The sequence below is a fragment of the Mobula birostris genome, chromosome 12 (genome assembly GCF_030028105.1).
Source record: "Mobula birostris isolate sMobBir1 chromosome 12, sMobBir1.hap1, whole genome shotgun sequence".
In the NCBI taxonomy this organism is placed as follows: domain Eukaryota; kingdom Metazoa; phylum Chordata; class Chondrichthyes; order Myliobatiformes; family Myliobatidae; genus Mobula; species Mobula birostris.
The window spans coordinates 39,299,471-39,326,499 of record NC_092381.1 but is presented as its reverse complement, the minus strand read 5'-3'; positions in this window follow the sequence as shown (position 1 = coordinate 39,326,499).

Sequence of the window (27,029 nt, the reverse complement as noted above, 5' to 3'; positions counted from 1 at the left end):
GGCAATGTCAGCTTTCTTGAGGCTCCTGTGCAGAACATCCTTGTACCGTAGTCGCTGGTCTCCTCATTTTCGGGTACCACTGGACAGTTGGCCGTACAAGATGTCCTTTGGCAGTCTTCCGTCAGGCATTCCGACAACATGTCCTGCCCAGCACAGTTGGGCTGACATCACCAAGGCTGGAACTGCTGGCATTCCGGCTTGAGAGAGGACCTCGGTATTGGAGACCTTGTCTCGCCAGGTGATCTTCATCAGAGAACGCAGGTGACGCTGCTGCAGCTGGTCAAGCTGGCATAAGTGTCTCTGATATGGGCACCATGTCTCACATCCGTATAACAAGGTTGATATGACAACGGCCCTGTATACCTTGCACTTGGTGGCCAACCTGATGTTCTGTGACCAAACTCGATCTTTCAGCTGACCAAAGGCATAGAAGGCTTTTCTGGTTCTTGACTCAATCTCTACATCCAGAGAAGCTGAGGATGTTATTATGCTGCCCAGGTAGCAGAACTTGTCGACAGCATCGAGACGAGTGTCATTAATGAGGACAGTTGGTTCTTTGTAGCTTGAGCCAGGAGCTGGTTGGTACAAAACTTCCATCTTTTTCAGGCTGATTGTCAGTCTGAAGCTTTTGGCTGCACGGGCAAAGCGAATGGTGATCTCTTGTAAGTCTTCGAGAGAGTGGGCAGCCAGTGCACAGTCATCAGCAAACTGTAGCTCATGCACCACAATGGCCTTGATTTTTGTTTTTGCTCTCAATCTTGCGAGGTTGAGGAGCCCGCCATCAGCCCTCATTTATAGGAAGACCCCTAACTTCAGGTCTGATGTGGCATCCTAAAGAATAGTCCAAACAGAGTAGGAGCTAGAACACAACACAACCCTGTTTTACACTGTTGCTATTATTATTATTATTATCATCGTCACTGAGGTGCCTATTCCTCAACTCTCAGTATGAAAGCTCCCGTCAGCCAATGACCTAAGATCATGCTAGTGGCCTTTTGGTAATTAGTGATTTGGGGTTTCTTCTTGCTCAAATCCAGGCATTTTACTGTAAAATTAACATTTTAATACTGAAGTAACTATTTCTCTCCACAGATGCTGCCTGATCTATTGACCTCCTCCTGCAATGTCTTTTGAGCAACTATCACGTTACTTTTAGATCAAATTTACCATACATGAAATCTTTTATTCATCTCATCATCTATTTTTGCCAGTAATTCATTTCCTCTGGCTTCTTAGTGACCTGCAAATGTTGTAGATATGATGCTCAATGGGAAAATTGTCAAAAATGAATTATTCTCATGGAAGAAGTTTGTGATAAACCTAATCAGAAAAACATTAAGAATAGCCTTATTTAGCCAGTTCTCAAAGTATGAACCAAATCTTGAGAACATAAAGGGTTAGAAAAACTATCATCTTCAAAAATACTTCCATTTATATTCAATGTTAGCAAAGAGAAGACACTTGTATAGAATACATAAATTTATGATATGTTTTGAATTTGAATATCTATTTTATATTTATAATTCCTTTATTTCTATATTCTTTGTCAGATTTACCTGGATATACGTGCAATTAATTATTCTTTGGCCCCAGTCTTTCTAGGCACTTAAAAGATGAACTGGAGAAATTTCAAAAAGAACTTACAACTATTTTACCTTAAACCTAAAGCCTAAGTATTACACCTTGAGAGATCACCTGGTCGATGGAGCAAAGGCTGTATTCATATGCTGCTGAGGGGAATGCAAAGAATTGACTTTGATTTTATCAAAGAAAAACTGGAGAAAAGTTCATCTCATGCAGAGCTTAAAGGAGAGGAAGTGCGTAATAACAGTTCAGTAAACAACTGGGTAGAGGAGGCACCATAAATCCAGCAAGATGCAACTGCTCCGCAGATGTGCCAAATATAAACCCAAAGGATTATATGTTGCAGTGTGTGGAAGTATTGGGTTAGTAAAATGAACCAAAAGGCAGTGGATGAAAGAGGAATGTTTATTCTTCGTACACGTGGTTGCTCCCAGCCGAGTAAAATGCAAAAGCAGTGATATAAAATCAGTGCCTTCATTGTGGTCCCACAGGACACAGTTTCATTATTTACTGCCATGAGATGTCAATGACCTTAATCAGGCAACAGACTACCACCGTTTGAACACTGAAAAAGAGCAATCCAGAGAATTGAACACATAAAGCACAGTTCAAAACGCCACTGAACAGTACAAGAGCACACAAAGAATAATTTGTCATGATGGCAATGTAGAGCAGGAGACTATCGCAGATTTCTTATATTGATCCCTTTCCAGCATTTAACTGTTAACCAACAGCAGCTCATGAAAGGAACAAACATGCTTTTGTGCTGCACCAGAAATTTTAAAGTTCAAATTTCCTGAAGCTCAAAACCAAGAAAGTAATCGAGCACTAGAGTCTGTACAATAGTTTTTTCTTTTGACGTGGTGTCAATTGGGCCTAAAGCAGCAGAAAAAACAAGGTTGTTACTAACATATTAAAAGTTGACAGATTAGTTGCAATTGTCAAAATTGTTCCATCCAGAATAACAGTTCTGTACTGTTCTGGGCACATATTCCATATTTTCTCTATGCAAAACAAACAAAAACATTTGAAGTAAAAAGTGATGTAGAACTGGTCTGGAAGGGTAATAATGGCAACTTATTTGTGGACTGCAATTCATTGGTCCAGCATTACATGGCTTTTGTAGTCGGAAAGATTATAGTTATATGGGGAAAGGAATACAGTGAATAAAACTTGCAAAATTCAGAAAATCAGGGAACCCAAATCTGCTGCTAAGATTTCTGTTAAAGTTGCTGTGTGGCAGCTTTACTGGCTCATCCGACCTGCTCTTGAAATTATTCCTAATCCAAGGTCATCCACCATCTGAGACATGCTCTCTTCCTGATAGCACGGTCAGGGCAGAGGTAGTGGCTCCTTAAGTCTGGCACTTGATTATTCAGGAACAGCTTCTAGCCTTCCATCATCAGGTTTCTGAGCAGTCCATGAACCCATTAACACTGCCTCATTATTTTTGCACAATATTTATTTTATAAGCTATAATAATGTTATCACCAAGCTCCAAGACCAGGGTCCCTGCACTTCCCTTTGCAACGATATTCCTGACTTTCTCATCAGCAGAGCTCAATCAGTACAGATTGGTAACAACACAGCTGATAACGTAACACTATTACAGTTCAGGGCATTCCAGAGTCCGGAGCTCAATTCTGGCACAGCCCAGAAGGAGTTTGTACATTCTCCCCGTGAGCGCGTTGGTTTCCTCCAGAGGCTGAAGTTTCTTCCCATAGTCCAAAGACATGCCAGCTAGTAGGTAAATTGGTGATTGTAAATTGTCCTGGGATTAGGCTTGTGTTAAATAGATAGGTTGCTGAGTTAGCTCGTGGGGCCGGAAGGTCCTGCTCCAAGCTGTATCACTAAATAAAATCAATCAATATTCATCTCCTCCTCACTGACCATCTGCATAGATGCTCCTCAAGGATGGATGCTTTGACCCCTGTGCTGACTTACACCCACAACAGTGTGGCCAATATCATCTATTAATTTGCCAAGGACACCACTGTTGATGGCCAAATTATGGATGTTGAAGAGTCGGCGTACAAGAGTGAAAAAACAGTCTGGTTGAGTAGTTGCTCAATAATAATCTCATACTCAACATCAACAAAACCAAAAAGCTAATCATTGACTTTAGAAAGAAAAAGTCAGGAGACCTTATGTCAGATCTCACTGGTGGTTCAGAGTTGGAGAGAGTTGTCAGCTTCAAATACCTCTGTGTAAACACCTTAGACGACCCATGAGTAAATGTGAATTCATAAACTTTCAGAGCAAAGCACACTATTGCAAGAGGAAAATCATAAACACAAGAGATTCTGCAAATGCTGGAAAATCCAGAGTGATGCAAAATGCTGGAGGAACTCAGCAGATCACGCAGCATCTATAGAAAGGAATGAGAAGTCGACTTTTTGGGCCAAAGCATCTCTACCCAAAACATCGACTCTTTATTCCTTGCCATAGATGCTGCCTGACCTGCTGAGTTCCTCCAGCATTTTGTGTGTGTTACTCACAATTCAAGAGAAAGGAAGAAAGGTACAATTATTAGACTTGAACTGGACAATGTGAATAATGTGAGTCCAGAACTAAGATTAATTTTTTTTCTGTTCTGTTTGACTTTCTGTTCATAATCCTCCCAAGCTTGTTTTATACCACATTCATATTGGTATTGTCTGTCAAATGTTCAACAAACTTACCGCTGAGATGATTTCTCTTGATAAGTTGATGAAGAAATTCATGCTGTGTATCAGATAATTTGCTAAAAAAGAGAGATAAACTCTATATCTTTTGTTTTCATTCAATGAAAGAAAGCATTGAAGCCGAACTGGGAGCAGCTTGTGACCTTTTCTGTTTGATGCATTTTAGCTAAGTAAGAAAAATATTTAAATCATCCAACGGATCTTTGGTTGCCTCAGATTTTGTCTGTTTTGATGAAAATATCGGTTGGCAGTATCTCTTACTAATTGTGAGGTATAATCACAGGAATTGAAACTGTTCATAGGGACAGAATGGAGAACAAATGGCCCCTTCACTTACATGAAAGTGATCTTCTTCTGCATTTAAGTTTACAAAAAAATTGGACTTACACATTTAGGTTGCTCTGTATTTTTCTGAATTTTTCTCCTATCCTCCTTTTAAATATTTAAATCCTCAGTTTTCCCTATCCCTGAACTGATTGACATGGAGTATTCTCCCCTTCCAGCTCTCTCCTGCTTTCCAATACTCCCATATTCCCATAAAGTTTTTCCTTCTGTCCTCTGATCCCCAGCTCCTGATCCTAGTTTCACTCTGAACCACATTCCTAATTGTATTCAGATCATTCCCTGGACCCATTCCCATTCTGCTCTGACTGCCTACCTGACTCCCCGTATTGCTCAAGGCCACACATCTGATCCTATTCCCAACACGAGCTACGTTCTTGCCCACATTACCAGCTACACATTAGACCCAGACCCAGCACTATATCATTAATATCTGGCTACACATTGAACCATACTCCCAGATCCCAGCTAAACTGCTGCTCGTATTCCCAGTGCCACACCCAGACATGTTCCTTCCCTGTTACCGGTTTAAGAGATGAAGACATTTTTCAAGTCATTGCTGACTGTGCCTGGTCTGCAGTGGTTATCTTGAACTGATTCAAGTACAGTACATATGTAGTTGCTCAGTACAATTGACTGCCATTTTGTGAGTGTGATAAGACTTTACTTGCTTCTGGAAATGCAGAATTTTTACTTACCCACAAAGAGCATGAGTTTTGTTCTATGAACAGACAATTGGCGAAACTAAATTATGCTTTATTTTGAAATACAATAGCCCTTAGAAATTAGGACATTCACATAATTGCTTAGGTATGGGAGAAACATATACAATACAAAGTAGTGGAGGAGCTTAGCAGGTCAGGCAGCATCTATAGAAAGGAATAAACAGTCGACATTTCGGGCCAAACACCTTCAACAGGACTGGAAAAGAAGGGGGAAGAAGCCAGAATAAGAAGCTGAGAGGGGAGGGAGGAAGGAAAAAGTACAAGCCAGAAGGTGATAGGTGAAGCCAGGTTTGTGGAGAAGGTGGGGGGGGGGGGAGCGGAACAAAGTGAGAACCTGGGAGGTGATAGGTGTAAAAGACAAACCCACCTGACAGGTATTCAGTGATGGCCCAAAGGCAAAGGGAGAGACAGACATGGAATGAACATTTCACTGAGATTTAATAAGAACTGTACAGGACAAAGGAAAATAATAAACACCAGGCCAACAGGGCTGCTAACTAAAAACTAACACAATCACTGCAGCTCAAAAGCAGTAACCTGGAACTAAATTAATACTGCTCATTTAACAGTGTCTATCTAAATCTTCTTTCCCTAAGGTAAGCAGGGAGCGTTGTCATCGCCGTGCTTCTATCAAGACTTGACAAGACTGAAGCCAAAGGAAGAGAATTAAATAAACTTACAAAGAAAACCCTTATTGGCTCGAATGTTTGCATTCTTATGTGTGTGATTGCTATTTCCTTTCAGTCACCTGCCTGCAAGGACACCCATTTTCCGCAGCGTCCGCGGTTGTGACAGGGCCCCTATCCCTCGGCAACAAAGGCCCCTGCTCTTTGGAAGTTCCGGTTGAGAGACTTATTGAAGATGAGTCAAATGGAATCCTACAGTGTTCCTCTGAGCCATACACATCTCAATCAATAAGGTGCTGGACAATGCCTTGCACCCGACAAAATGCGCCATACAGGGACCTATCCACCAAACAGGAAGGTGGGGAGGGGGGCAGAGGTGACTGGAACAAGGTGGGGAGGTAGACATTGGCTTGAGCTGGGAAACATGGAAGACCGGGTCAATCTTCATGGATGATGGTTGGCACAGTCTATAGGAGGCTCTATTGATAGCCTTCTCCACTATGAATGGCCCCATGTAATATGGAGCCAACTTGAAGCTCTCTACTCTAATGGAAGATCAATAGATGCCAGCCACACTTTTTCCCCTGGCTTAAGAGGTCTCACTTGCCAGTGGAGCCGATCAGCTTGCTGGATGTATTGTTGCTGGGTGTACAACAGAGAAGACTTGGCCCATATCTATGTTCTCTTGTAGCGCTGGACTAATTGCTGAGCAGCAGGAGCTCCCATGTCAGTCTGTTGGTCAGGGAAGAGTGGTGGCTAAAATCCCTTTTGGTATTCAAAGGTAACGTGCCAGTGAAAGATGACTGGGGGTTATTGTGGGCAATCCCTGTCCAAATGAGTTGGGAGCTCCAGGTTGTGGAGTTAGAAGAGACAAGTCAGTGCAGGGTTGTCTCCAACTCCTGACTCACTCTCTCCTTCTTTGAGCCTGAGAGACATCCAAGACATTCCCAGCTGCCCCAGAGTCAATGAATGCCAGGAGCTCAGTGGTCTTGGTCCCCCATGACAGGAAAGCTGGGAACATTACCTGATTAGGGGAAGATGCCTGCAGTGAGAATCGACCCATCAGAATTCCCCTTCTTACCGATGGGTATCCTCTTTTACTGAGCACACGCTGGAAAGCAGTGACGAGTGATTTCTCATTCCACCCTGTCCCAGCTGCCAGAGTGTGGAATTTTTCTGCGTAGTCTCTCCCTTGATGCAGGTGCAGGAGTTGGTGGGAAACCTCCTCATCCTGTACTGGAAGGTCAACCATTTTCCTGAATTCAACTACAAATTGCTGGAAAGGCTGAGCTACAGGAGAACCTTGTTCTCGTAGGACGTTGAACAGGCTGAGTCGGATCCATGTAATAGATACACTATGTCAGCCACTTAACGTGCACCATCACTGAACTGACCAGGCTGGGCTCGGAAAGTCAGTTTATACTGGGTAATACAGTTTCTGCAGCCGTCGGGATCACTGGGGTATCTGCCTGGTGGAGGAATGCTTGGTTTAGGTTCGGAAGCAGCCAAGGGAATCGGGGCATTTGTGGCTGAGGCAGACGAAGTGGTAATAGTGGAGGATGGGGAGGTGCCGGTGCTGGAAGTGGGGCTGGCCTGGCAGAGAGCTGCTGAATCGCGGCACTGAGAACAGTAACGGCTGCCACCTGATTCTGGTTGTCTGTTGTGAGTTGCTGCCGAACCGTCATTGCAAGTGTTGACACCGGTTATTTCAGCTTAGACTGGGCTTGTCACTCTGAGAGCAGCTGACGCTCTATGGGAACCATTCCTGCCAATCCAGCCTTCGCTGACTTCAACTGCTCCCCCAACAGACCAACGAAATTCAGGGATGATTTCAGTTGTCCCCTCTCCACAGAGTCCATATTGGTGGTCAAATCTTACTGAGAGGAATTCAGTGAGGGTCCAAGTGCAGAGGGAGAGACAGAGGCATGGAATGAACAGTTCACTGAGTTTTATTGAAAACTGTACAAAACAAAGGAAAATAATAAACACTAGGCCAGCAGGGCTGCTAACTAAAACACTCAAACTAACTAAAAATGAATACCATCACTGCAGTTCAAAAGCAGTAACCTAGAAGTAAATCATACTGCTCACTTAACAGTGTCTATCTAAATCACCAATCTTCTTTCCCGGAACATGGACTAAGGTAATGGAGAACATTGTCATCACGGAGCTTCTATCAAGACTTGACAGGACTGAAACAAGAGGAAGAGAGTTAAGTACAATTTCAAAGAAACCCTAATTGGCCGGAATATATGTATTCTCATGTACATGATGGTTGTTTTATTTCAGCTGCCCGCCTGTGAGAGTGCCCAGACTCCATAACAGTGTCCATGGTTGTGACAGTAAGGACTCTCAAAGCTATATTAGCTATACTTCTTCCCACCCTGCTATTGTAATAATGCCATTCCCTTTTCTCAGTTCCTTTGCCTCCGCCGCATCTGTTTCCAGGATGAAACTTTCCTTTCCAGGATATCAGAGATGCCCTCTGTTATGTATTTAATATTTCAATAATATTTGAGCAATCTTATATATACATTGTTTGATTAATCAATCTTGTTCACTTAAATAATCACTTTTGGTTTATATGCAAAAATATGTGAATTGCACAAGTCATCACACTACCACATGATACGTGCGCAGCTTGCTTAAGGTAAACACAAAATTAGACTTGCATTTCAGACTCCCATGTCTTCCTTAGATTTAGCTTTACGTCTTGATTACACAAAACATAATACTGGCAATGAGATATTTTCAAAACAAGCCTGAGATGGCTACTGACCTGTTCAAGTGCAGCAAGACATTCAAGTTTTAAAAAAGCACAGTGAGGGGATGGCGAAACAGAGTAGCACATGTCCTTTGAATTAGATTGAAGTTTTTATTAAACAAAACCTAGCATCCTCCTTCTTCAAAGAACAGGGCTTTGCTTCCTCCACCATTGATGGTTCTCTCACCCACATCTCCTCCATTTTTCAGAAATTCACATCTTTCTGCCACTTTAACAGTTCCTCTTGTCCTTACCTATCACTCCGTGGACTCCACATGCAACATATCATTCTCCACAACGTCCACCATCTTCAACAAGATCCTACCAACAAACACACCTTTAACCCCCAAACTTTCTGATTTCAGCAGGGATTGCTCTCTCTGTATTTCTCTTTTATATTCATCCCTCCCCGCTAACCTCGTTCCTGGTACACTAACCCTGCAAGTGGATGAAGTGCTATCCCTAGCCATTCACCACCTCCCTTACCTTAATTCAGAGCCTCAAACAGTCCTTCCAGGTGAGGCAACACCTCAGCTACCAATCTGTTGGGGCTCTCTACTGTAGCTAGTACTCCCAATATGGCTTTCTGTATGTTGGTAAGACTTGACATAGATTGGGGGACCTCCTTTGTTGAGCACTTCTGCTCCATCCGTAAGAAAGCAGGATTTCCCGGTGGTCAACCATTTTAATTCCAATCCCCATTCTCATTCCAACATCTTGGTATATGTCCTCTTCTACTGCCATGATGAGGCTACTCTCAGGCTGGAGGAGTAACACTTCATATTCCGTCTGGATAGCTTCCAAGCTGATGGCATGAACATCAATTTCTCGAATTTCTGATAATTTTTCTCCCTCTGACTTTCCTCTTCTTCTATTTCCCTCTCTAGATCCCCTCATACCTCTTCTCTTCACCTGCTCCTGGTGACCATCCTCCTTTCCTTTTTTTTGAGGGTCCACTCTCCTCACCAATCAGATTCCTTCTTCTTTAGCACTTTACCTTCTCCACCTATGGTTGAGAATGGATGAGGATGCCCTCGTCTACCTACTGAACCGTGTCTACGCTCACCTGGACAAGCCAGCGAGCACTGTGAGGGTCATGTTTTTTGACTTCTCCAGTGCGTTCAACACCATCCGCCCTGCTCTGCTGGGGGAGAAGCTGACAGCGATGCAGGTGGATGCTTCCCTGGTGTCATGGATTCTTGATTACCTGACTGGCAGACCACAGTACGTGTGCTTGCAGCACTGTGTGTTCGACAGAGTGATCAGCAGCACTGGGGCTCCACAGGGGACTGTCTTGTCTCCCTTTCTCTTCACCATTTACACCTCGGACTTCAACTACTGCACAGGGTCTTGTCATCTTCAGAAGTTTTCTGATGACTCTGCCGTAGTTGGATGCATCAGCAAGGGAGATGAGGCTGAGTACAGGGCTACGGTAGGAAACTTTGTCACATGGTGTGAGCAGAATTATCTGCAGCTTAATGTGAAAAAGACTAAGGAGCTGGTGGTAGACTTGAGGAGAGCTAAGGTATCGGTGACCCCTGTTTCCATCCAGGGGGTCAGTGTGGACATGGTGGAGGATTACAAATACCTGGGGATATGAATTGACAATAAACTGGACTGGTCAAAGAACACTGAGGCTGTCTACAAGAAGGGTTAGAGCCATTTCTATTTCCTGAGGAGACTGAGGTCCTTTAACATCTGCCGGACGATGCTGAGGATGTTCTACGAGTCTGTGGTGGCCAGTGCGATCATGTTTGCTGTTGTGTGCTGGTGCAGCAGGCTGAGGGTAGCAGACACCAACAGAATCAACAAACTCATTCGTAAGGCCAATGATGTTGTGGGGATGGAACTGGACTCTCTCACAGTGGTGTCTGAAAAGAGGATGCTGTCCAAGTTGCATGCCAACTTGGTCAATGTCTCCCATCCACTAGATAATGTACTGGTTGGGCACAGGAGTACATTCAGCCAGAGACTCATTCCACCGACATGCAACACAGAGCGTCATAGGAAGACATTCCTGCCTGTGGCCATCAAACTTTACAACTCCTCCCTTGGAGGGTCAGACACCCTGAGCCAATAGGCTGGTCCTGGACTTATTTTCTGGCACAATTTACATATTACTATTCAACTATTTATGGTTTTATTACTATTTATTATTTATGGTGCAACTGTAATGAAAACCAATTTCCCCCGGATCAATAAAGTATGACTATGACTATGACTATGTCTATCACCTCCCAGCTTCTCCCTTCATCCCCCCTCCCCTTCCGTACACTAATGACTTCACCTTTCACATTCTAGCTTGTACACATTTGTCTTCCCCACCCACCTTCTTCATCAGGCTTCCTCCCCTTTTCTTTCCAGCCTTGATGAAGGGTCTCGGCCCAAAATGTTGACTGTTTATTCCTTTCTCTAGATACTGCCTGACCAGCTGAGTTCATCCAGCACTTTATATGGTATAAGTTACTTTGGATTTCCAGCATCTGCAGAATCTCTTGTGTTTATGCTTAAGCATGAGACTGTAGTGTTAAAAAAAAGACGAATAGTTGCCCTAAATATTAACTGATCACTGGTCTCACTTTCCATTTGTGAGACCTGACAGAATGTAAATTGGCCATCGCTGTTCTCCACAGTGGCTACATTTCAATAGTAAAGACTGCTTCTCTTCCTCTGTCCAATTGTAACTTAGCTGCACATCCATCAGCACAGCTTTCCTATTTAAATAAAAACACTCCAAAACTTTCCTGTGCTAATACTTTTCTTTCTTGCACTGGAGAACATTTTAGTAAATTTGCACAGTGTCTTAGAGCCTTTGCCATTTTTTTCTTATGGAGGCAAAAATTGTACATAACACAGTAGCTCTCCTCTTAAGCAATTACATAGTCATTAAATCTCAGTATAAATTGGAAAAAAAAACAATAGTCTTTCTTCAGCGTAAAACTTAACACTCATGCTAATGCTTACAATGCACTGCTTTGGCCACAATTGAAGAATTATGTCAATAAAATAAGATAAAGTCAGCATGGTTTCCTTAAAGGGAAATATTCCCTGTCAAATCTGTTGGAATTCTTTGAAGAAATAACAAGCAGGATAGACAATGAAGAGTCAGAGGATGTAGTTTACTTGGATTTTCAGAAGGTCTTTGACAAGGTGCCGCAGATGAGGCTGCTTTGCAAGATAAGAGCCCATGATATTACAGGAAAGATACTAGCATGGATAGAAAATTGCCTGTCTGGCAGGAGGCAAAGAGTGGGAATAAAGGGGGCCTTTTTCTGGTTGGCTGCCAGTGGTATTCTGCAGAGGCTGGTGTTAGAACTGCTTCTTTTCATGTTACACAGTATGTCAATGATTTGGGTGGTGGTATTGATGGCTTTGTGGACAAGTCTGCAAACAATATGAATATAGGTGGAGCGGCAGGTAGTGTTGAGGAAGCAGGGAGCCTACAGAAGGACTCAGGCAGATTTGAAGAATGGGCAAAGAAGGGGCAGATGAAACAGAGCGTGGGGAACTGTATGGTCATGCATTTTGGTAGAAGGAATAAAGGCAGAGACTATTTTCTAAATGGGGAGAAAATTCAACAATCAGATATACAAAGGGACTTGGGACTCCTTGTGCAAGACTTCCTAATGGTTAACTTGCAGCTTGAGTCAGTGGTAAGAATGGCAAATGCAATGTTACCATTCATTTTGAGAGAACTAGAATATAAGAGAAGGATGTAATGCTGAGGCTTTATAAGGCACTAGTCAGACCACACTTGGAGTATTGTGGGCAGTTTTGAGCCCCTTATCTAAGAAAACATGTGCTGGCATTGAAGAGGGTCCGGAGGGTTACAAAAATGATTCTGGGAATGAAAGGGTTAACTATGAGGAGATTTAATGGCTCTGGGCCTGTACTCACTGGAGCTGAGAAGAATGAGGGGATCTCATAGAAAGCTATCGAATATGAAAAGCCGAGGTAAAGTGGGTGTGGAGTGGGTGAGTCTAAGACCAGAGAGAACAGCCTCACAATAGAGGGACGTCCATTTAAGTCAAGCCAAGTCACTTTTTATTGTCATTTCAACCACAACTGCTGGTACAGTACACAGTAAAAATGAGAATGTTTTTCAGGGCCATGGTGCTACATGAAACAATACAAAAACTACACAAAAGCTACACTAGACTACAGACCTACCCAGGACTGCATAAAGTGCACAAAACAGTGCAGGCATTACAATAAATAATAAACAAGACAGTAGACACAGTAGAGGGCAGTAGGTTGGTGTCAGTCCAGGCTCTAGGTATTGAGGAGTCTGATGACTTGGGGTAAGAAACTGTTACATAGTCTGGTCGTGAGAGCCGGAATACTTCGGTGCCTTTTGCCAGATGGCAGGAGGGAGAAGAGTTTGTATGAGGTGTGCGTGGGGTCCTTCATAATGCTGTTTACTTTGCAGATGCAGCATGTGGTGTAAATGTCTGTAATGGCGGGAAGAGAGACCCCGATGATCTTCTCAGCTGACCTCACTATCCACTGCAGGGTCTTGCGATCCGAGATGGTGCAATTTCCGAACCAGGCAGTGATGCAGCTGCTCAGGATGCTCTCAATACAAACTCTGCAGAATGTGGTGAGGATTGCGGGGTGGGAGATGGACTTTTCTCAGCCTTCGCAGAAAGTAGAGACGCTGTTGGGCTTTCTTTGCTATGGAGCTGGTGTTGAGGGACCAGGTGAGATTCTCCACCAGGTGAACACCAAGAAATTTGGTGCTCTTAACGATCTCTACAGAGGAGTCGTTGATGTTCAGCGGAGAGTGGTCGTTCCGTGTCCTCCTGAAGTCAACAACCATCTCTTTTGTTTTGTTCACATTCAGAGACAGGTTGTTGGCTCTGCACCAGTCCGATAGCCGCTGCACCTCCTCTCCGTATGCTGACTCGTGTTTCTTGCTGATGAGACCCACCATGGTCGTGTCATTGGCGATCTTGATGATGTGATTCGAGCTTTGTATTGCTGCACAGTCATGGGTCAGCAGAGTGAACAGCAGTGGACTGAGCACACAGCTCTGGGGGGGCCCCATGCTCAGTGTGATGGTGTTTGGAAATGCTGCTTCCAATCCGGACTACCTCAGTCAGGAAGTCTAGGATCCAGTTGCAGAGGGAGGTGTTCAGGCCCAGTAGGCTCAGCTTTCCAATCAGTTTCTGAGGAATGATTGTGTTGAATGCTGAACTGAAGTCTATAAACAGCATTCGAACGTAAGTGTCTTTTTTGTCCAGGTGGGCTAGGGCCAGGTGGAGGGTGATGGCAATGGCTTCATCTGTTGAACAGTTGGGACGGTACGCGAACTGTAGGGGTTCCAGTAAGGGGGACAGCAGGGTCTTGATATGCCTCATGACGAGCCTCTCAAAACACTTCATGCTGATGGATGTGAGTGCAATGGGACAGTAGTCGTTAAGGCAGGACACTGAAGCCTTCTTCGGCATGGGGATGATGGTTAGAACAGAGATGAGGAATAATTTCTTTAGCCAGAGGTTAGTGAACCTGTGGAATTCATTGCCACAGATAGCTGTAGAAGCTAAGTCATTGAGTATATTTAAAGTGGAGGTTGATAGGTTCTTGATTAGTCTGCGTGTCACAGGTTACAGAGAGAAGGCAAGAGAATGGGTTTGAGAGGGTCATTAAATTAGCCATGACGGAATGGGCAGCAGATTTGATGGGCTGAATTCTGCTCCCATGTCTTATCGTCTAAATTCTGCATTCTTCTCTGGAGGAAGAGTGTGAATGTTCCGGAAAGAAAGAAGAACTGTTAGGTGTACAAGGGATTTAAGCTTTAAAATTAGTCTAAAACAGTTGGATTTTCATCAGAGCAATAAAGGTTGAGATAAGATCTAATAGATGTTTAAGAGCACAAAGAGTCTGTGGGGTAACCAGGAAGAAGAGGCTTCCATTAGTGGATGGCTCAAGGGCTTGAGGAGAAAGTGTAAGTCTATAATTTAATGATTTAGTCAATGAGGCACAAATCTACCAAAGAATCTTGTCACAGCAGAATTAACTTTACTTGCATTATTAGTTTGTTTACTGTTTAAACACCATCCATGTGTCCTGCAGAAGGGTAAGAATAAGTAGGCCTGTATTGTAAACTCAGCATGACTTAGTATGCTTTTTATATAGAAAATGCTTTTGAAGTGTAGGTAATGCCACAACCAAGGAAGTTCATCAGTGCCTCTCATTCCTCAGTGGTTGGCATCTGTCTAACTCAAAGGATAATGGGTGATGATCATTATCATCACAAGCCTAGGCTGAAGGTCTGAAGATCCTGAGATGCGCAGACGTCCAGATCCCCCTCTCGGCATCAACAGCGTTGTCCAAAGGAAAGCTTATGAAGCCACATGTTTGGCACCAGCTTGGCTGCAGGAGCTCCTGGAAGGAAGTTCAATGATGCCCAGCCGCTGTAGAGGCTCCACTCCAGAATTGCAGTCTGGATTTACTCCCGTAGCTTTCGTCTCTCCCGAGGCTGGCCACAGTACAGAGGGGCCATTTAACCATAGCTGTGGATCTGGTTAATGAGTACCAGGGCATATCCACACATCGGTGGCCCTGGGTGCTACATGTACAGGGGCCAGACCTCGTCCCCATCTTCTGTAGTTCAGCCTGAGTCCGAAAGGAGTTCAGTTTCCTGTGTTGCCAGCGAGGAGGCACTGCATGAGGCTTGCTGTTGCAGAGGCTATGTACTGGCAAAGAGAGACATACATACTCAGCTCTCCTTTTCACAAGACTGCTAGCCAGCGGGGGAAGCTGAAAGTGAGAGCAACAAGTACGACCCAACTACTCTACCACACCAGACGCATCACAACAGCCATTCTGACACCAGAGTAGACTAAAGAAAGTAGTTCCCTTTGACCTTCAGCAACTTTTATCAATGTACCATAGACAGCATCTGCTCTGCATTTGACTGCAAGAGGCTATAGAGAGTTATGGAAACAGCTGAGTGCATCATGTAAACTAGACTTCCTTCCACGGACTCTGCTTACACTTCTCCCCTGCCTCGGTAAAGTAGCCAATAGAATCAAGGATCCTACCTACCCGGGACGTTCTCTCTTCTTCCCACTCTCATTGGGCAAAAGATACAAGGCCTGAAATCACACACCACCAGGCCCAAGCACAAGTAAATAATTTGGTTTTTTTCTCCCTATTTTAATATTTTTAGTTTGTCTAACATTATTGTGGTTTTAAGTAAACTTATTTATTTCAATTTACTAATTTATTTAAAAAAATATTTAAGTGATCCTCATACACAAGAGATTCTGCAGATGCTGGAAATCCAGAGTAACACAAGCAAAATGTCTCAGCTCAAAACATCAACTCTTTATTCATTTCCATAGATGCTGCCTGATCTGCTAAGTTCTCCTGCATTTTGTGTGTTAATTATTTTTAACTGTTTTTAAATGTATATGATGAACGAACATGGAAAAGGCCACAATGGGGTTACCTGTCAAGGTGGGTGATAGCCTGCAAGATGATAGCAATGTTTTAAAATGATGTATATTTTGTAAATACTGAACTTAAAACGATGCAAATATTGTAGATATATTAATAAATCCTTTCCTTACAAAAAGCTGTTTTTGTTCAGTTACTGGTGATGTATCTTTCACTACATTAAGTCAGAACAATATTGTCCAAGGATAGCATTGATGTCCAAGAATGGAATTGATATGCCAGAGTGAAATTGATGCCCAAGGATGGCATTGATGTCCAGAGTGGCACTGATGTGTCAAGGACAGCGTTGATGTCCAAGGGTGGCATTGATGTGCCAGGCTGGCATTGATGTCCAAGGATGGAACTGATGTCCAAGGAAGGCACTGATATGCTAGGGTGGCATTGATATTTTGTGATTCACTCCCCAATATCAAGGAATTTTTGGGCTCATTATTCTGCCATGGACCACAAAACTTTAGCTCGCCCATGGCACGGACTGCTGGGTGTTCACTATCACATTTCATTTTAAGGACAGCAAAAGAGGAGAGTTTTGTTTATATATTGGAAGTAGATTGACCTGACAATCTCCTGAACTAGCTACTAGATGGAACAACCTGAGAGACAAACTAATCTTTGAATACTAAAGTATAGCCATGGTCTTGAATGTAATCAAATCAAGTATGCTTCATTTAGCATTCCCTACTCCTTGTAAACAGGCAGTTGTCTACATTTTAATGGCTGTGTTTTTTTAATAGGTAACATTTTAATGGGTCTTAGGGATGTAGTTATGATCTTAGTAAAGCATTAAACTAATAATAAAATGACTGCAAGATTAGGACCGGCTTTCAGGTGCTTAAAAGTAATCCGTATCACTGAGCTGTAAGCTATATAATTCAGTTATCTTCTGACAAACATTACATTCCAGTGTGCTGAAGTTGCACATTACTGTATCATTGAATTGAGTTTGGAAGTATTTTTCAACTCCTATTTATTCAATTAATTTTCTGTATCCTGTACTTTTAATCAGAATATTTAGGTAAAAGTATGATCAATAGGCTGTAACCAGATCTTGAATGACACAAATGTACTTCTTTGATGGAGTCAAATGTGGATTCAGTGATAGTGTTTTTGCTTTTATTTTGGAACATTTTGGGTTTGGTACTGAGGGGGTGACTAGACCATCGGTCATGTCCTCCTACGAGTATTGTAAGTCCTGACTGCTCTGCCAGGTGGATATGAAGCACCCAAGGCACTGTTTAAACAAACAGCTGAGTTCTGTCAGGTATTCATTGCTCAAACAACATTACTAAACCAGATTGTTTGGCTTTAATTATTTACAAAAATATGTCTGCAGAATGTTTTACATTATCTCTTACATTACAATGACTATACCTCAAAGCAACTTCATTTCCCACAGAGTGCTCTTGAAATCATAGAAAGGAGTATTATAAATGAGATTTCTGTTTATTAATCTATTTGCTAAACTCCTTGAATGAAGATAGTTGTATTTGAAAATTATTAGGACCCGACACATCTCAGAAACAAAAAGCTCTGGTGAAATTGAAATAAGACCTTGGATTAACTGCAATAATTAGGGTGAGATGTTGGCATCTTATTTTGTGAACAGAGGCAGCCACTTCTATTCAATCTGAGAGGCCAGTTTTGCCAATAATGCCCCAATGTCCATACTTGTGAGGAATAAAGAGAACGTCAGGTGATTCTGTGAACCGCTCCAGAGCTGGAATGAGAACCTCTTCTCCCCTGTTCCCGTCTCAATATGAACATTTCTTTTCCTGAAGACTTACCTTTATTGTCAGCCATCAAGGTCAAGATCGAGATTGCTTATAGTCATTCTTCAGTACATGAGCATAAAGGAGAATGATATGATTGTTACTCTGGATCCAACGCAGCTTGGAAAATAAGCATAGAGCACACAGTAAAAGGCAAAAAAAAAACAACACAATAAATATCAATATAAAAGCAATCCTATAAGACACAATGCATTTGAGTGTGACCATATATACGTAAGTTAGCTTATATAAAGTGATGCTAGGTACAGGAGTATCTGTACATAAGGTGTCTGATAGAAAATGGTGAAGTGACAAAGTGACTTGGCAAAAGGAACTCTTCTAGGTAGTAGCAGGACATAAGAAAACACAGTAGTTCAGTGACTGTGCCAGTGTAGCTGTGAGGTGTGGAGAGTAATCTTCAAGTAGCCGTGCATGGGTGGTGGTGGGGTGGGGTGGGGGGTGAGAAGCTATGGAGAGGAGAGGCTGCTGATGTGAATGGAGTGGCGGTGGGGTGGGTTAATGGGTAGAGCTGTTGATCAGCCTGTTGTCTTGGGGACAGTTACACTGTGGGATGAATTGAATATAATGAGTCCTTTTGCAGGGCAGTTCAGTGTAGTCCAGTTTTAGGAAGGGATCCTGAAATAGAAGATATGGAACCTGATTAAGCCAACAGAAGCAATTTAATGCCTGGTTGTGCAGTAGTCAAAATGCTTGGCTCCACATGAGCCTGTAAGCACTTGTGGTGTTTCAGGGCATGATACAAGCCCCGTTGGTAGAAATCAGAGCTTTAACATCTCGCTAGTTTCTGATTTGCCTATTTTCACAGGGATTTAAGTTCCTCCACTATAACCACATTTCTCTCTCCACACACCCCCTTGACCCATTGAATGTGTTCAGCATTTATCTAGGATATTGCTGAGGTTCCTGGGGTAAGAGTTCAGTTAAAATCAAATTTATTTTTTTATAAATTGCATTACCTTAAAATACCATTACAAGGAAGAAGGAAAACATTAACACCCCAATATGAAACACAAGGCTGTTAAGGCACCGTTATCCTAAAACATTTACTGTATCTATGTTCAAACTCCTTTGCTCTTGTTATAACTAGATATTAACTATTTGAAGCAAACAAAGAAGTCTTAATTAAATTAGTGCATGAAGGTAATACTGAGAAAACACATTAAGCTTATGAACTCTAATCTTCATGGATTGCAATTTCAAAGGTTTAGTAATCTGCCTTGAAAGGTAATAAAGCACTTTTCAACCTGAGAAAGGAGCTCTGCATTGTCTATAATCACATATAATTGCAGAGCTCTCTTCAGAATATAAGTTTGTCAAAACACTATACCAGATAAATTAAAGCTTTCATTTGCATCACTCTAAAAAGGTGAACAGTTCCACCTTGCTGAGTCACATAAGCTATGAATGTCTGAGAGCTGGCACAGAATGAATTTCCCAGGTAGACACATGTGCTAACTTGACTTAGAACATTGGAAAGGCTTCAGCTCTTTTATTAGATGGTGCAAAATTCCCTTTTATTTTCTGTTTGTTGAGATTACCTTTAATCATATCATATATCCAGTTTAAGAATAAATCTTTAGATGCACAAATTCATTGATACCAGATGGAGACAATACCAATTTGTCTTAGCTATTACAGGCATGCAAATTTTGGCACGTTGATAGCAACAAGAAGATGGATAATATTGAAAAACATAAAACTGAATAAGTCCCCTGTGAACCTAAGTACCAAAGAAACCTAACAAGAAGCCTCTGTCAGTGTAATACTGACTTGCTTATTGTTTGCCATTGTTGGCTCCTCCAGTATTTTTGGCTGAGCTATTTTTAATCTGTGTGATTCATGAGAGCAGTGGCAATTTTTTTCCACTTGTTTCAGAGCTACCTGAGAGAAATGCTTCTGACATTGGTTGCTGCAGTAGCACTCAGATCTTTGGGCTCATGTGCCCTTGACAAATGTTTACAAGTGATACTTTTTTTCAGAAAAGATAGGATTTTAGACACTTCAAGATAATCTGTTTGTTTTTTTGCAAAACTGGTGTCACTGTGAGATTGGTGATTATAAGGAGCGAACTAATGCCAACAAAACAGTGATAGGTAGCTTGTATCAATAAGTTGTAAGGAAGTTATTTAATTAAGCAGTAAATTTGGGGTTGAAGTGGCATTTTAAAGGAAATTAGAACAACAGAGCCACAAAGAAAGAGAAAATAGATGCTTGGCCCAAGATTGCAGGGGAGCAGGGAACAGGGGATTCTCAGCTGAAATGAAATTCATTGATCTGCCATCAAAAAGTACAGATTGCAGGCTAGCAATAGAGGCCTCCACCTATCCTCATCCAGTGCCATCATTTCCACCCATTATATTGAATTAGGTCGGCTGGTGGCGCAGTGAGATCAGCGCCAGGCTCGAGAACGGAGGTTTCCGAGTTCGATCTAGTGACAGACCGCCCTCGGGCGCACTCTCCATCTGCGCCGGGTTGATGCCGCGTTCGCAACTTGGCCTCGTAAAATAATATTGCGAAATGCCTGTGTGAGGAGTGGCGCCCCACGCAGCCTCTCGAACTGTGCCTTGTAAGGCATGAAACTGCCCGACGCTGGCCTCTCAGGTCTGAGTCAACATCATCATCATATTGAAGGTCCTTATCCAGTGCTGCCTCTGAAGGAAATCCCTTGTGAAGCAACTCATAACCAACTAAGTCACAGGAGCAGTTCCAGCAACCGAATTGTTCAGCTTCAAGTTCAGGTTCATTATCATTCAATTATATACTTGTATTCTGCCAAATGAAACAACATTCCTCACAACCAAGGTGCAAAACACAGTGTGCATATAACTCACATCCAACACATAAAATAATATAACTGCAAATACATTAACAAGTAATAAAATATATTCCAGAAGACTGACATTTAGCATAAGGTGCATTTACAACATAATTTAAAAAATAAACAGTATAACACTGCTGGCACTTCATAAGTGACAAGACCTGGGTGGTGGCAAGCAGTTAAGTAATCTTACAGCCTTGGGAATTTGATACTCTGGTCAACCAAAATGTTTGATTTAAGTTCACTTTTGCCATCCACTACAATGTCTCCTCTAAAGCAGTTAAAACATTAGTTAACCGATAATGAGAGTATTATATAACATTTCCCCAATGCAATGGGAAGGATGTGATAACATGAGAGATGGCGAGGAGATTTCAAAGAACGTTATCAGATGGAGCCATGGGATTACAGTAAACAGTTTGGAAATGGGTTCTTCAGTCCACTGCGTCTACACCGATTAGATATTTGCATTAATAAGCAGATATACAGGCGTAGCTAATAAAGTGGCTACTGAGTGTAAATAGATTAATGGAAAGATAAAAATAGGCTCTTTAATTTTCAATATGGCACTAGAGCTTTGCAATTATGAGGCATTTCTACCAGAAATACAGATAAACTTAATTATGCAAAATTTCCCACAAATTCCACTACAATCTTACTGCCGGGTGATTTTATTGATTCCTCAAAGAGAATAATGCTTTTTGTTGCCAAAGATTATTCATGTGCGATACTATGATTCAGATTTTGATTTGAAGATAATCTCTATCTCTAATAAAGTCATTAAATTTCTTCAGAAACTTTAAGAAGTTATTTATCTTATTTGAGTCAGAGTAATCTTCCTCCACATGTTTGTCATGCCGCAAGTGGCAACTTCTTCCTTGCTACTCTAACTATTGCGCCCTTCCTTCCTCTAATCTGCTGCAAAGTCATTGCCACTTCAACTGCTGGGGAAGTTAAATGCTGGGCTGACCCTCTACTTCCAGCTCTATTGCTGATGCTTTCACCCAAGTACCAACTCAGGATTTTGACCTTGTAAATGTGAAAGTTGAGAACTTGCCCCATCCAGTTTGAACTCTGCAGGCTTTTCTTCAATGCCTGCTCTTCTTCCAAAATGATCCTTGCCCCAATAATAACAACATTATGAAAGCTAGTTGAGTCCAGGATTTCTGATTGCATCAGTCTTCTGTAGTTGTAACAAGCACATAGCTCCCATGCTGCTGCAACTGTCCCTCTGAGTTTTTAGCTTGATGGCATCATTAAAACACATTTATAACCGAAACAGGACTAATAATAACACCTCCTTAGTGAGAAATAGATGGAAAGCTTTTTAAATGATTTATTATAAATTATAACATTCAATAACGGGATTATATAAGGCTTAGCATGAGATATTTACACTGGCTAGTCTCCAACAGATCGAAAAAAAAGAGCAATTAACTGATTAAAATATTTTGCATGGATAAAAGAGGGAGATTTGCATGATTCTGTACTTGGCAATAAATGAAACAAATCATACTTACACAATATTAAACATGACATAATTTTTCATTTCAAGTATGCCTCAAGCTTCTGAGGAGCCATTTTGTATCATGGCATCGGAAATTGGACATTTAAACCATAAGCCAATATTTTTTGCAACAGTTGTGTATTTTAAAAAATACTTTATGGTCCCTTTTAAGCAGGTCTTAAAACAGATCTTACATAATCATATTATTACCAAATAACCTATTTCCCCAGTGCTGCCTTTTAGAAGAAGAGAAATCCCCTTGTTTTAGATTCCAATTCTTGTTCTATAATTCCATTTCCCATTTTCACTATTTCACTCATCCACTCTAATTTGCTATGCAAAATTCCCTTATCTACTGCCATGAATTTACTTTTCCAATACTTGTTGTGTGCAGATAAAACATTCAAAATTTACTGTCTCCTCATTCAAGTTACTTTCTTCAGTTTGTGATTGAGAGTCATGTTGGTGCCCGTGGAGAAATGCAATGGGACCATTTTGCACACTTAACCCAAATCTGTTTGCTTGCTCTGGTGCAGATGCATGAGAAATTGTTCTGTTCTGTTCCCATCTCTTTACTAACCACATTGTTAGTACACAGCTACAAGATCAGGTTCATGAAGAACCAACACTAATTGAATCTAGTCAATGCTGACAGATGCCGGTTGTTTGCCTCTTAAAGAAGATGTGATTTTCAACTGCAGTCAGTTTGTAGGGTAACATAATAGGGAGAAACATTCATACTTCACAACCACGACATTGAGCTAGGGTTTCACTTTAAGAGACTGGTCTGATACGATGACATTATTACATAAAGAGTTCTAGCATGGTTTGTGTCTAAGTTTTGGAGTTCAATAAAATGTGCTATGGGCTTCATTAAACATAAAACGCCTCAGTACATTTTAGTTGTGAAAACCAATAATGGTGACCCCAATGGATTGGGACAATTCCAGAGTTATTGAGCATGTCAGCCAACCAGTTGTTTTGAAACTGCTGGAGTTTTGGAAACTTCTCTTTTGAGTTACAAGTCATGTACCTCTTCCCTTCACCCTCACTCCATCCTCCCTGTCCACCCATCATTTTCCTTCCATGTGGCATTCTTCTCTCAGACAGCCAAAATATTCTGATTTCCAGGTATAAGGTGTAGATGGTGAAATTCAGCAGGTTAGGCAGCATCTAAAGAGAAATAAGTCGTAGTTTCAGGTCTAGACTATGAAAAGTTAGCTGTCCATTTCCCCCCACAGCTGTTTCTAATCTGCTGAATTTATTCAGTTTTTCCTGTGTTGTAGTCACTGCAGAGATTCAGATTGAAAAGCACCAGGCAATCTACAACTCAAACCTGCAAACACAGCAATACTCAAGTACTGGAACTTCACAAGCAACTCTGTATTTAGGAAAAAATACTGAAAAATTCCACTCAACTCAAATACAAGAGCACAATGATACTGATTTATGTAATAAGAAACCTACCCTTTGTAAGTCATCTTTACTGTAGTCAGAAACAGCTCCAGCACTGCATAAAGGATTTCTGTGAATCCACATTCGCTGCACAACCTGTTTCACAAGTCCATTTTCTGAATAACATACAAATCTTCTCAACCCTTACAACTAACAAGCATGACCTCTGGCCTGCCCCAGCTTAAATATTTGTAGTGGTTGGTCTAGCTCCATCAATCTCTTTAAATTCTAGATCTACCCTTTTCTAGAGCACAATGATCTGACTTATTAAACATATCTCTGTAACTAAGGCTGTTCAAACTCAACAGTAAAAGTTTTCATTTTGATCATTTTCTTATTCTGGATACAATGCTGTGCAAAAGTCTTAGTCACATATAGCTAGACTACCTAGACTTTTGCTCAGTACTGTATTTGACAACATGGAGCAGAGAGCAAGATTGTAAATCTGGAAGGAGCAAAGGATGTCGGGAGTTGCAAGGGTGGAGTGCCACAGGAGGGGTGTGGGACAAGTGGCAGAGGAGTGTCAGGGGCAGGGGGTGGCATGGGTCATTTGATACCAAACAATTGGTTTGTTGATCATTGCAGAATGTCTCTCTGGTGTGTGGCTCCCTCCCTTCTCCTTTCCCCTTTTCCCAACTATGATCCCCTCTCCCTACCCCCTTGCCACTTTCAGTCCACGAAAGAAATCCATATCAGAATCAGGTTTATCATCACTCACACACTGTATGTCATGATTTTTTTTGGCAGAAGTGCAATGCAAAACATAAAATTACAATAGTATTGTGCAGAAGTCTTAAGCACCTTAAGCACCTTTAGGCACCCGAGCTATATATGTGTATCTATATATACCTCTCTCCCCTTTCTTCATCTCTCTGTCTCCATCTCTGGAAACAGACAATCCACTGACATATTTTACAAACCTATTGACTCTCAGTTATCTTGATTATACTGTATCCCTTCCAACCTTGTGACTTGTAAAAATGTAATTTCTTTCTCTCATTTCATCCACCTCACACCTGTTCTCAGGATGAGGCTTTCTCTTGGTAGGGGATTCTAGGACAAGAGGGCACGACTTCAGGATTGAAGGACGTCCTTTCAGAACTGAGATGCGGAGAAATTACTTTAGTCAGAGGGTGGTAAATCTATGGAATTTGTTGCCATGAGTGGCTGTGGAAGCCAAGTAATTGGGTGTATTTAAGGCAGAGATAGATAGGTTCTTGATTAGCCAGAGCATCAAAGGATATGGGGTGAAAGCAGGGGAGTGGGGATGACTGGAAGAATTGGATCAACCCATGATTGAATGGCGGTGCAGATTTGATGGGCCGAATGGCCTACCTGCTCCTATATCTTATGGTCTTATTCTAGAACATCTGAGATTTCCTCTTTTTTCAAAGAACAAGGTTTCCTTTCTACCTCCATTGATGCTGCTCTCACCTGCATCTCCTCTGTTCTTGCACACCTGCTCTCAGCCCATCCTCTCAATGCCATAGCAAGATTAGGTTCCCCTTGTCCTTACCTACCACCACATGAGCCTCTGTATCAAGCAGATTGTTCTCCATAACTTCTGCTGTCTCCAACCTACCACTAAGCACATCTTTCCATTCCACTCACCCCTCTCCAATTTCCATAGGGATCACTCCCTACTCGACTCCTTTGCCCATTTGTCTCTCTCTCCCCTGAGCTCCTTTCTGGCACTTTCTCCTGCAGGTGTGACAAGAGCTACAACTCATCCTACACCTCCACCTTCACCACCACTCAGGGTCCCAAATAGTTCTTCCAGGTGAGAACACACTTCACCTGTGAGTTTGTCGAGGTCATCTACTGTATCCGGTACATCCAGTGCGGCCTCTACATCAGTGAGACCCGATGCAGACTGGGGGAACCACTATGTTAAATACCTTTGCTCTGTTTGCTACAAAAGGCAGTATATTTCAACTCAACTTCTTGTTCCCATTTTGACATGTCTGTCCATGGCCTCTTCTACTGCCATGATGAGGCCAAATTCAAGATGGAGGGGCAACAATCATATTCTGTCTGGGTAGCCTCCAATCTGATGACATGAATATCAATTTCTCCAACTTCCGGCAATTTCTCCCTCCATCCCTCCTTCTCTCTTTTTCTATTCCCCATTCTAGTTTTTTTAGCCATTTAATTGCTTTGGGAAAACATTGTGGGCCAAAGGACCTGTTCCTGTACTGTACTGTACTGTTTTATAGTTACCTTTTCACTCCTTACCTGCCCATCATCTCCCTCTGGATACCTTCCTCTTTCTCTTTCTTCCATGTTCACTATCCCCTCCTATTAGATTTCTGCTTCAACTCATCATCTCCCCCACCTATTCCCTCCCAGCTTTTTACATCATCCCCTCCCCCCCAACCTGGTCTCACCTTTCACCTGACAGATTGAACTCTTTCCCCTCCTCCCACCTTCTTATACTGATATCTGCCCCTTTCCTCTCCAGCCCTGATGGAAGCTCGCCTATTTATTTCTTTCCTTTGATGCTGCCTGACATTCTGAGTTCCTCCAGCACTCTGTGTCAGCTGCTCACTCACTTATTTTGTTATGATTGGTGTATGTGGTCCTGCTACGAAGGATGGAATGATTATTGTGTTATCCACACAGCCTTTGTGTTAATGTTGGAGTGCGGAGACAATCACTCTATTTAGATTATAAACTATGACTTTTAGCATTCTCTGATAAAAATGAAAATTGTCCCTCTGGCAATGAGTTCCCTTTTGCTCACTTACTCCCAGCACTTATCAGGACTGCTCCCATTGACACTTCCCAGCCTCCACCCAGCTAATAGGATTCACCTACCGCTCATTCCAGACTCATCACCTGCAGCCTGTTTCATATCAGTTCTCATCCACAGCCCTTGTTCACTCATTGAACCAGCCAGCCTTAACCAGTTGATCCGAGCTTTTGCTTTCCCTGTGTAAAGCTTACATTGTCGCCTGTTGTGTTTAGCTTCTTTGCTCTCTTGTTTTGTAGCCCCCACATGACTTGTTATTTTATATTATTAATATATTATAAATATATTATTAAGGTTATTGTTCACTGCTGAATTGTCTCTGCCGCTCTGTGCTTGGGTCAAGCCTTCTACACGTTTCCTGATACTGTTGCCTATAAGGAGTTCATACATTCTCTCCATGACCGTGTGGGTTTCCTCTCACATTCCAAAGATGTAAGGTTAGGATTAGTGTGTTGTGGGCATTCTATGTTGGTGCCAGAAGCATGGTGACACCTGCAGGCTGCCCAGCACAATCCTCA